General features: G+C 53.5%; 3 long non-coding RNA genes across 3 annotated transcripts; 2 read left to right on the top strand and 1 right to left on the bottom strand.

Annotated features, from left to right (window-relative positions):
- Positions 1 to 3,050: 3,050 nt before the first annotated feature.
- On the bottom strand, positions 3,051 to 7,729 carry LOC140687238 (uncharacterized). Its single transcript, XR_012061413.1, has 2 exons — positions 7,420 to 7,729; positions 3,051 to 3,441 (listed from the first exon to the last, which is right to left on the bottom strand). It is a non-coding gene; the product is annotated as an uncharacterized lncRNA (long non-coding RNA).
- LOC140687239 (uncharacterized) lies at positions 3,312 to 5,207 on the top strand. The gene is made up of 2 exons (XR_012061414.1): positions 3,312 to 3,859; positions 5,060 to 5,207. It is a non-coding gene; the product is annotated as an uncharacterized lncRNA (long non-coding RNA).
- Positions 7,730 to 7,809: 80 nt separating the features above from the next.
- On the top strand, positions 7,810 to 8,551 carry LOC140687237 (uncharacterized). Its single transcript, XR_012061412.1, has 2 exons — positions 7,810 to 8,233; positions 8,408 to 8,551. It is a non-coding gene; the product is annotated as an uncharacterized lncRNA (long non-coding RNA).
- Positions 8,552 to 9,029: the final 478 nt, after the last annotated feature.

Raw genomic sequence — 9,029 nt, 5'->3', positions numbered from 1 at the left:
CTCCTGTAAGAGCTTCACCCATGAATGATGCCCCGAGGCCTGGGGGCCTGGAGATGAGCATTCCTGTTCCAACTCTGATGGCTGCGCAACAATGTGAGTGTACTTAATGCCACTTAAAAATGGGAAAACAGTACATTTTATATGTATTTTTCTACAATAAAAAAAATATATATATATATATATATATATGTGTGTGTGGGATTTTCTGGCAATTTGCTATAGCAGCCCCAGAAACGAATAAATATAAGCTGAAAAATAAAGGGATAAAGGGAAGATGATTTGAAGGTGGCAAGTACCATAGAAAAAGCTTTGCCCTAAGTCTGCACTTCTCCCACCTCTGCCAGCCTCCCCAAGAACGGCAAAGCAGTTACTTCTGTATCGTAAACCCTCATCCCAGCCTCCTCCAAAGTCACTTGACTCGATGGCTCAGGGAGAGCGGGCTGGGAGCACACCCTCCAGCCCCCAGGAAGCCAAAGCTGGAATTCCCAGGCCACGTTCCCTGGGCGGGCTCCGTAGCCCCCAAAGGAAAAGGAGGGGCAGCCCCCTCAGAATCCCTGCACGGCACAGCAGGGTAGAAGTCTGTCTCTGTTGGCCCCCCATCCCAACAGAAGTCAAGCGCCGTCTGGGAGGGACATCCCAGCTCCCGCACAGGGAACAGGCCCTGCCCCTGGTGGCTCCTCCCTGGACCCCTGGCCCTGCCTTTGCTGGTTTGTGTCCAAGAGAGGCTTCTTTCCAAGGCTGAGAAACGGAAAGAAGGACTTTCTCTCCAGCTGTTCTTCAATGCTGCCAACAGCCGGTCTCCCGGCCCTCCAATCTGGTCCCTGACCTCGCCGGGGCACGAATCAGGGTCTCTACAGCTCAGCCAAGACAGAACGGGTCTTCCGGTCCTCCTTCAGGCCCAGCCCCACCCCCAAATTAGGAGGGACTCCCAGCCCCCACGTCACAGAGACCAGAAAATCAGGAAAAATTAACTCGAAACCTCTCAAGCATGCCCCTCTCCAGGGAGGAGGCCGTGTCAGCAAAGCAAGAGGCTCCTCCCCAGACGTCCCTGGTGAGCTGTGCCTGGCAACCCAGCACCACACATTCCTTCTTTTCTAGATACGCTTTACCCCATGCGCTCAGAACTTCCTACTGAGAGAGGGCAAACACGATCTTGAGCCCATCTCTGGCCGGAGACAAGACAAGCCTTCCTGCCACGTTGTGGCTCCCAGAAGGCGGCAAAAAGTTGGGGTTCCTAATTCATACCACCTCCCCACAAAAAACCTTTTTTTTAAAAAAAAATAGCTTCACTTGCTTTTTTTCCTCATCTACCTTATCATCCACAATGGACTTTTTTTTTTTTAACAGAAGTACTGGGGATTGACCCCAAGACCTTGTGCATGCTAAGCACGTGCTCTACCCCTGAGCTGTACCCCCTGCCCCAAAAAACTGACTTTGAAAAGAATTCCCCACATCCAGAGCTTCTGTCTCCTTTTGATTCATTTTCTTTAAATCATAACCTAATACCTCTTGAATTTTTCCTTTGGCCGAGAGACCCCGGCCTCTCTGACAAGCACCCAGCGAGGCCCATCCCTCTGGCCTGTGCCCCAGTCAGCTGGCAATGGGGCAAACAGTCCCCCTAAGTGTGGGGTTGAAGCTGCAGCTGGTGGGGTGGGACGTGGCTCCCGGGCGGGAGGTCAGGGCTGAGCCCACAGACAGGGCTGGGCTCTCTTCTGGTCTTGCCTCATCATGCGCTCCTGGTTACGGGAGTCAGGAAGGGACCCTGCAGGTACTTCCTTTCCCTCCTAGAAGGTCCCACCACCTGCTCCTCAAGCAACTGGGTTCTCTAAATCCAGCATCCTAGCAGCTTGTCCAGCCCTGAGGCCACGTGCTTTGAGTCCAAGCTGGGAATGAGATTGAGAGGATCCAATGCTCTTCTCAACACTCTGAAAAGCACTAACATGTCACTTCTCCTCTTCTTTTTTTTTTTAATTTTAATTTTTTGTGTGGGGGGAAGCAATTAGGTTTTTATTTATGCATTTTAACGGAGGTGGTGGGGATCGAACCCAGGACCTCGTGCTAAGCACAGGCTCTACCGCTGACATCGCTTCTCCCCACCTCCACTCGTCCGCAGCCAGTAAGCTGGCAGGGACGCCCTGTGGCAGTGCCGGCTTCAGCCAGCCCTGGGCCCCGGCCCTGGCTCAGCCACGGCCCGCCGTGCGGGCAGTTCTGCCCTCCCGCTCGCAGGCCTGAGTCGTGGGGCCATGTGGAGACCCACACACCACAGGTCTGAATACCTACAAGTTGCAAATCAAGCTAATGAGCTGTTCGGTCAGATATGCTCCACACCCCTGCCCTGACTATCTACTTCCAAAAGGCCTGGGAGGCCAGGTCTGAATTCAGAATTCCAGGGTTCTGTGGAGTTCCACTCCAGAACACGGCAGTGTAGGGAAAGCTGAGCCAGGCCAAGGCCTGGCCCCAGGTCAGTCCATCTGCAGGCCTCCTACACACACACACCGTCTCCCAGGCCAGAGTCTAGGTTCCACCTCTGTTTCCACAAAGAGCTGCCCCTCGGCCACTGCTGCACCCGTATCCTCCAGGCAAGGGCTGCCTTTGGGGGATGCACTCAGGGAGGAGACCCCAAGGGCCCTGGGAGAAGGCCTTGGGCCATCGGGGCAGGAAGTCCAGGGTCCCAGGTACACGGGCTTGGTCCAGGAGGTCTCACAGGCTCTTGGTAGGCAAGTCCCACTGCCCCAGCCTCCTTACCCCATGAGGAGGAGCACAGCTGAGAAGGGCCAGAGCAGGGCCCTCTCAAGGACAGGGCCCAAGGCAGGGTTCCACCCCCTCCTTGCTGGGGTCTAAGAAAATACTGATGTGACCTGGGGACATTTCTCAAACTCTCAGTGGCTCAGCTGTCTTGTCTGTAAAAAGGAGATGATAACAAGTCTTGCTCCATGGAGGTGATGTGAAGGCTGACCCAGGCAGAGCAGGTGAAACACCAGCATGGTGTCTGAAACAGAGCAAGTGAGTAGGTACTGCTGCATAACAAAAGACTCCCACACGACACACACTTCCACGATCTCTCGTGATTCCATGAGTGAAGAACTCAGGCAGGGTTAGGCTGGGAGACTCTTCTGTTCTTTGTGCATTGATGGTGGTTACTAAGGGACCAGCTGGTGGGTTGGCCGTTTGAGGAGTTTCCTGTGCATTTTAGTGCCTTGCTGGGGATAGCTGGAAGGCTGGTCTTAGCTGGATCATTGATCAGAGCACCCAGGTGCAGCTCCTTTGGCTTGGTGAGCTCCAGGTCATCAGACTTCTCTCATGACAGGGCAGGGCTCCCAGAGCTGATGTTCCAAGACAGGACGTGGAGCTCCCAGACACATCAGGCCTGGGCCTGGAGACTCGTTCGTTCAGCAGCACTTCCGCCATTTTTCTGCTGGTCCAGTGGCCACAGAGCCTCACCTAGTTCCAAGAGAAGGGATGTGAATGCCACGTTTCAATGAGAAGGGCAGCAAAGAATTTATGGCCATCTTTAATCTATGGAAAAATTACTCTAATTTTTCAAACAGGGGAGTTAAAATGCGAAGACGGTGGGACCATGCCGGTCTATGACATCTTGAAGAAGATCAAGGTTATTTTTGGGAACTTACTGTTTAGAGCTGCTCTGAAAGCTCTCTCCCCTTCCCTGACCCCACTCCATGGCCGACCCCATGTCCCATTCAATAGATCCTTGCCCGGCGTGAATCAGTCCATTCAGCCAAACTCAAGTTCCTAACGAGAGCGATGAGTGTCATGAAGAGGTGATGGGAAGATAAAAGGACTTGCAGAGAATCTTCGCCTTTTCCCGTGAAGCTCACCATCCAGTGAAGGAAACAGGAAGGTGGGTAGCCAGTGCTGCGCTGCTGAGCCTGCTCTCAGGAGGGAGGGGGCAGATTTGTAGTGCGGCTGATTCTCCTGGTGTAAACACTCCTACTGTGGTGGACTTCAGACTCCCCACATGACTTCATTAAACCCAAGCTGGTGCGCACCAGCCCCTGCAGACAGTTTTCAAAGGATGCAGACAAGACGGGGTGTGGTCAATGCCAAGAACAAGCTGCAGGAGAGACAGCGTCCAGCTGGGGATGAATGAAGGGTGGTTGCCTCCTGAAGGAGAGGGCATTGAGGGCGAGCTTGGGAGGATGGGAAGAGAGGAGTGAAGGAAGACCCTCCAGGCAGGAGGAGCAGCGCGGGGAAAGACCCGGGGTGGGAGAGCCCAAGGTACACGGAAGGCCAGCCAGAGGCGAGATGCATGGAGAAGAACGGTTGAAGGTCCGATGGAGAAGGCAAGGCAGACAGGCTGGAAAGCAGAACTGGGGAGCGAATTTACCTGGCAATGGGGAGCAAGGGAAGGCTTTAGCACAGGGACTGACGTGATCTAGACAGGTCAGTCAGGCAGCAGGTGGAGGGGACCCGGAAGAGCCTGGGCGGGAGATGGGACTGCGGGAGGAAGAGGGGAGGAGCAGCCCACACGGACAGGCCTCCACCCGAGAGTCGGCAGAGGGCCGTGTTACACTCAGCTGGGCCTTCGGATGGTTTGCCCATTTCCTCCGAGTTCTTCTCCCAGACCAATGGGAAATGCTAATGGTCCGTTCTTGAAAACAGTTCTGTCTTTTAGACAACGAATGAAGGGCTCTCTAGTGGCAGCTCAGCTCGCAGGAAGACTCTGGGCCAGGGACAGGGACTTCTCCAAGGTCTCCCCACTTTTTTCCAGGAAGTAGCCTCCGGCATGAAGCCCAGCATCCTTCACAGACCCTCAGAGGCCTCAAGTCCCTCTTGATCACTTCTCTCCATGGTGACAAAGGGAAAGCAGGACAGGAAAACCCAGGAGTGTGTTTTGAGCTTGAGATGCCGGGACGGGCCCGCCAGTGGTCCTCCCTCAGCCTGGCCATGCTCCGTCTACCCTGGGGGTGTCCTAAGTGGGTTGGGGGGGCATGATGAGTTACCAGAGAGACACGTGCCCCTTACACGTAGGATGCACTGTCCCCTTTAATCGTCATACACATCCTGTCTGAGAATCGGTATTTGTTACCCCATTTTACAGGTGGAGAAGCTGAGGTCCAAGGAGGTGAGGGACTCCAACAGGTGTGGTAGGGCAAGCGCTCCTTCCTGCCCGGGGCTGGAATGTCCACCTATCTGGGGACACAAAACTAGCCCCTGTGAAATAATCAGAAGTAAATAAAGAGAAACCATTTCTGTGCTGTCCCCAGCTCAACACCCTGACGACGCAGGGTCTGAAGAAGGGCCTGCAGCCTGCAGGATAACGTGTTTCACACGTGTTCATGGCACAAACGGAATTGCCTCCACTTGTGTGTAACTGGAATAGAACCTGAATTCACATGGAACACGGCCCTCTCCCAAAGCCTTGAAAATGGTTTTCGTAAGTCTCTTGAAGAGGACGGGAATAGCTCAGTGGTAGAGTGTGCTCAGCATGCACAAGGTCCTGGGTTCAAGGCCCAGGACCTCCATTAAAAAAAAAAATCTCTTGAAGAGGCAAACACGGGGGGAGGGCTATTCCAAACCCACAGTCCGCCACAAAGTCTCTCAATCACCCTTTCACCCGCCTCTCTCTCGGAAGCGCCACACCACAGGGGAGCCTCTCTCCTCTCACCAGCAGACCCTGCACCCCCAGGCTTTTGTCTCACTCGCCCCCGCTTCCTGCCTCGCCTCCCCCACCCCCTCCCAGAGATGTTCCCTCCCAGAGCAGCTCTAAGTGCTTCCGCTGGGAAATCATTTTCACCTCTCTGGCCTCCAGCATCTTCCGGATGTCTCCCCACCCATGACCCCAGTGGACACGAGCAAAGCCGGGTGAGGGAGGCCAGCCAAGACCAGGGGAAAAGGCCTTTGTCACGGTCACTTATTTTCCCACCAAAATTCTGCAGCTAAAAGCACCCGGGTGTCACCTCGGCTCAGTCACTAAGTGTGTGACCTTGGGTGGGTCGTTTAACTCTTGGACCTTGACTTTCAGTAGAAACTGGGAACAGGGGCTCCGCCCTGTGGGATGGGAGATACTGTGGACTTTGAACCCGCCAGTTCTGGGGCCAAAGGCAGGATCATACACCTGGCAAAAGGCACAGCCGAGTCTCATCCTGAGGGAACAGACCCAAACAGAAACACAAGTGGTCTGTGGTCCTAAAAGCATCATAAAGGACATAGAACAGGACTCAAGAGGGATGTGACAATAAAGGCGGTGTGATCTGGGATTAGATCCCCAATAAGGATGGGGGCTTCTGTAAGAGCATCACAGGCGTGTGTACGCGGGTCGTGCATCAGACAGCACTTCTGAGCCACTGCTGTACCCGGTGAATCTGATGAATTGTACTGAGCGTGAGACGGTGCCTTGTGTTCAGGAGACACACACGGAGTATTCAGGGATAAAGCAGCAGGACTCTCCACCTTTTTCAAATGTTTCAGAAATTACTAATAATAGCATGGGTGTATAAATGTGTGTGTAAATTATACGTATATTTTTTACATGTATATGGAGAAAGTGAGGACGGTGCAAAATGCTAACAACTGGGAAATCTGATGACTCTGTGGTCCTATTTTTATGTTTCCTGTCAAAGTATTTTTAAAAAAGAGTTAAAAAGAAAAACAACAGTGGTATGCAGCCGTCTTGCAGTTATGAATTTTAAAATATCAAAGAAGCTAGTTACTCAACTCACTCTTTCAACAAGCATTCGCTGAGCACCTACTGTATGCAGGACAATGCTAGGAACTGGGCCGCAGGGAACAGAGCCCCAGTCCAGAAGCCAGCCCAGGCTCCGGCCTGCGGTGGGCCCCATCGCAGGCTTCCCCATCGCCCCCGGACACCAAGGCTCTCCCTGTCCTGGGGAAAGCGGGCGCCCGCTGCCAGCAGGCCCTCGCGGGAACTGCCCTCACCTGAAGGGATCCACTTTGCCTAAGGCTACACTCCCTCCCCTCATCTAATGGCTGGTCCTTTGCGGGGCGTAGGTAAAGGCCTGGCCCCTTCCTGGATTCCGGACAACAATAAAGTCTATCTCCGCTTCAGATCTCCCCCGTCAGCTCAGACCGCCCCTGGAGACAACATCGCAGTTCAACTTGTCCCTTTGCCAAAAGCACTCCACAAAACTTCCCGCATGTGACCGCAGCCTCAGAGTTTGTGTCCAGGGAAACTGAACAACCATTCAGTCCCGACAGGAAACAAATGCCACAGTCAGATTAGGAAAATTCAAGGAGGGGGGCTGTGGCTCAGCGGTAGAGCACGCGCATAGCACACACGAGGTCCCGGGTTCGATCCCCAGTCCCTCTGTTACAAATAAATAAAAGAACCTAATTACCTCCTCCCACCAATAAAAGATTAGGAAAATTCAAGGTGGGTTACCAAAAGGACAATTTACACAAACGTGGGTGGGGTGGGACCACCAGGGGCAAGGCAGTGACCTGGGCTGGGAGGAACGAGGCTGTGATCACCCCTTCACAGGGAGTCCCAGGAGACACAGTGGTCGTGTGGTCAGGGTCCTTCAGTGAGACGCAGCCAGTCCAAGACGGCCCTGCTGCGAGGGAACCTGTCCTCCCCACTTCTTCTCCTCTCCTCTGACTCCAAACAGGGCTTCCACTGGCCGAAGCCAGCCAGACACCAAGTTCATGAGAACCACTGCACATGTGTCTGGGTCAGCCCCCGGGGAACAGGGGTGGAGAAGGTGAGGGTGGGTCTGGAGGGCAGATGGAAGACACCCAGAACAGGGCCCAACACTCCAACTCTTGGATCTTAGTATCTCTTTGAGAATCTGATGGAAGTTCTGAACTCCACCCAGGAAACGGAACGTAAACATTTGCACCTAGTTTTGAGGAATTCATGGACGCTCCCCCAGGAAGGCAGTGCTCCGGCGGCGTGGTCAGAGTAGCAGCCCACAGGCGGGCTCCTGAAAGGAGGGGAAAAGTGGAAGAAAAGGGGGGTGCTGATACCCTTATCTTACAAGGTTGGGAACTGAGAAACACTGGCAACTGCTGCTGGAACAGGAGGCGCTCATGTCGAAACCAAAGACTGTCACGGAAAGTTCCCGCACTGGGAGTGGGGAGCTTAGTCCTCAGACCTCAGCTACCGCGGGTGAACAGCTATGTCTAAAGGTGGTAATTCAGGAACGCAGGTTTAAGTTTGTGATCTGGAGTCTGGAGAAAATATACAAACTGGAACTTCCAAAGGATGTCATCTCAGGGGATTGGGCCAGGAGGTGAGGAGGCGCAGGTATGGCAGGTAAGAGGCAGCTGCTTTCATTTTAAGCTTTTCTGATGTATCTGAGTTGTTGCCACATGTGTATGTGTGTGTGTGTGTGTGTGTGTGCATATATATACATATATATAACTTTGATAAATATAAAAAAACTTTTAACCCTTGTGTTTTATCTGCCCTCATCTCTGTCCCTACAAGGCTCAGAGCCAGCGAACCCCATGTGTCCTTGCAGCAGGCTGAGCCCACTCCCACCTGCAGAGCAGAAAGATCCCTGCTTCCGCCACCTACTTCTGCCCTAAAGCTTGGTGACTCAAAACAATAAAAATTTATCATTTCTCACAATTCTGTGGGCTGACCAGGTGGTTCTTCTACTTTGTGTGGTATCAGCTGGGACCCTGGAATGGCCAGAAAGTACAGATGGCCCCACGCACGTGGTTTGGCTGGACTGGCTGCTGGCTGGGGGCTCCGGAGAGCTGCTGACCAGAAGCCTCTATCCCCGTGTGTGTGTGTGTGTGTATCTGTCTCCACTCAGCTGCTGGAGCTTCTCGCAGAATGGCAGGTAGGTTCCAAGAAGAAACAACTCAAGAGGCCAAGGCAGGAGCTACAGGCCTCCGCAGCCTTGGAACTTACATAGAATCACTTGCACTCACTCTGTTCATCAAAAGAAATCAAAGCCCAGCCCAAATTCAAGAGCAGGGAGTTAGATCCCACCTCTGAACAGGAGGAAGTGGCAAAGAAACGTGGTCACCCCAACAGGCAGAGACAAAAGGGCTTCACGGCAAAGGCTGAAGACCCCCACGTGACCACGCCCCTCTGCCCC

This window comes from Vicugna pacos, chromosome 19, assembly GCF_048564905.1.
Source record: "Vicugna pacos chromosome 19, VicPac4, whole genome shotgun sequence".
In the NCBI taxonomy this organism is placed as follows: Eukaryota; Metazoa; Chordata; class Mammalia; order Artiodactyla; family Camelidae; genus Vicugna; species Vicugna pacos.
Note: the sequence above shows the minus strand (reverse complement) of the source record. Positions and strands in the feature narration are given on the sequence as shown.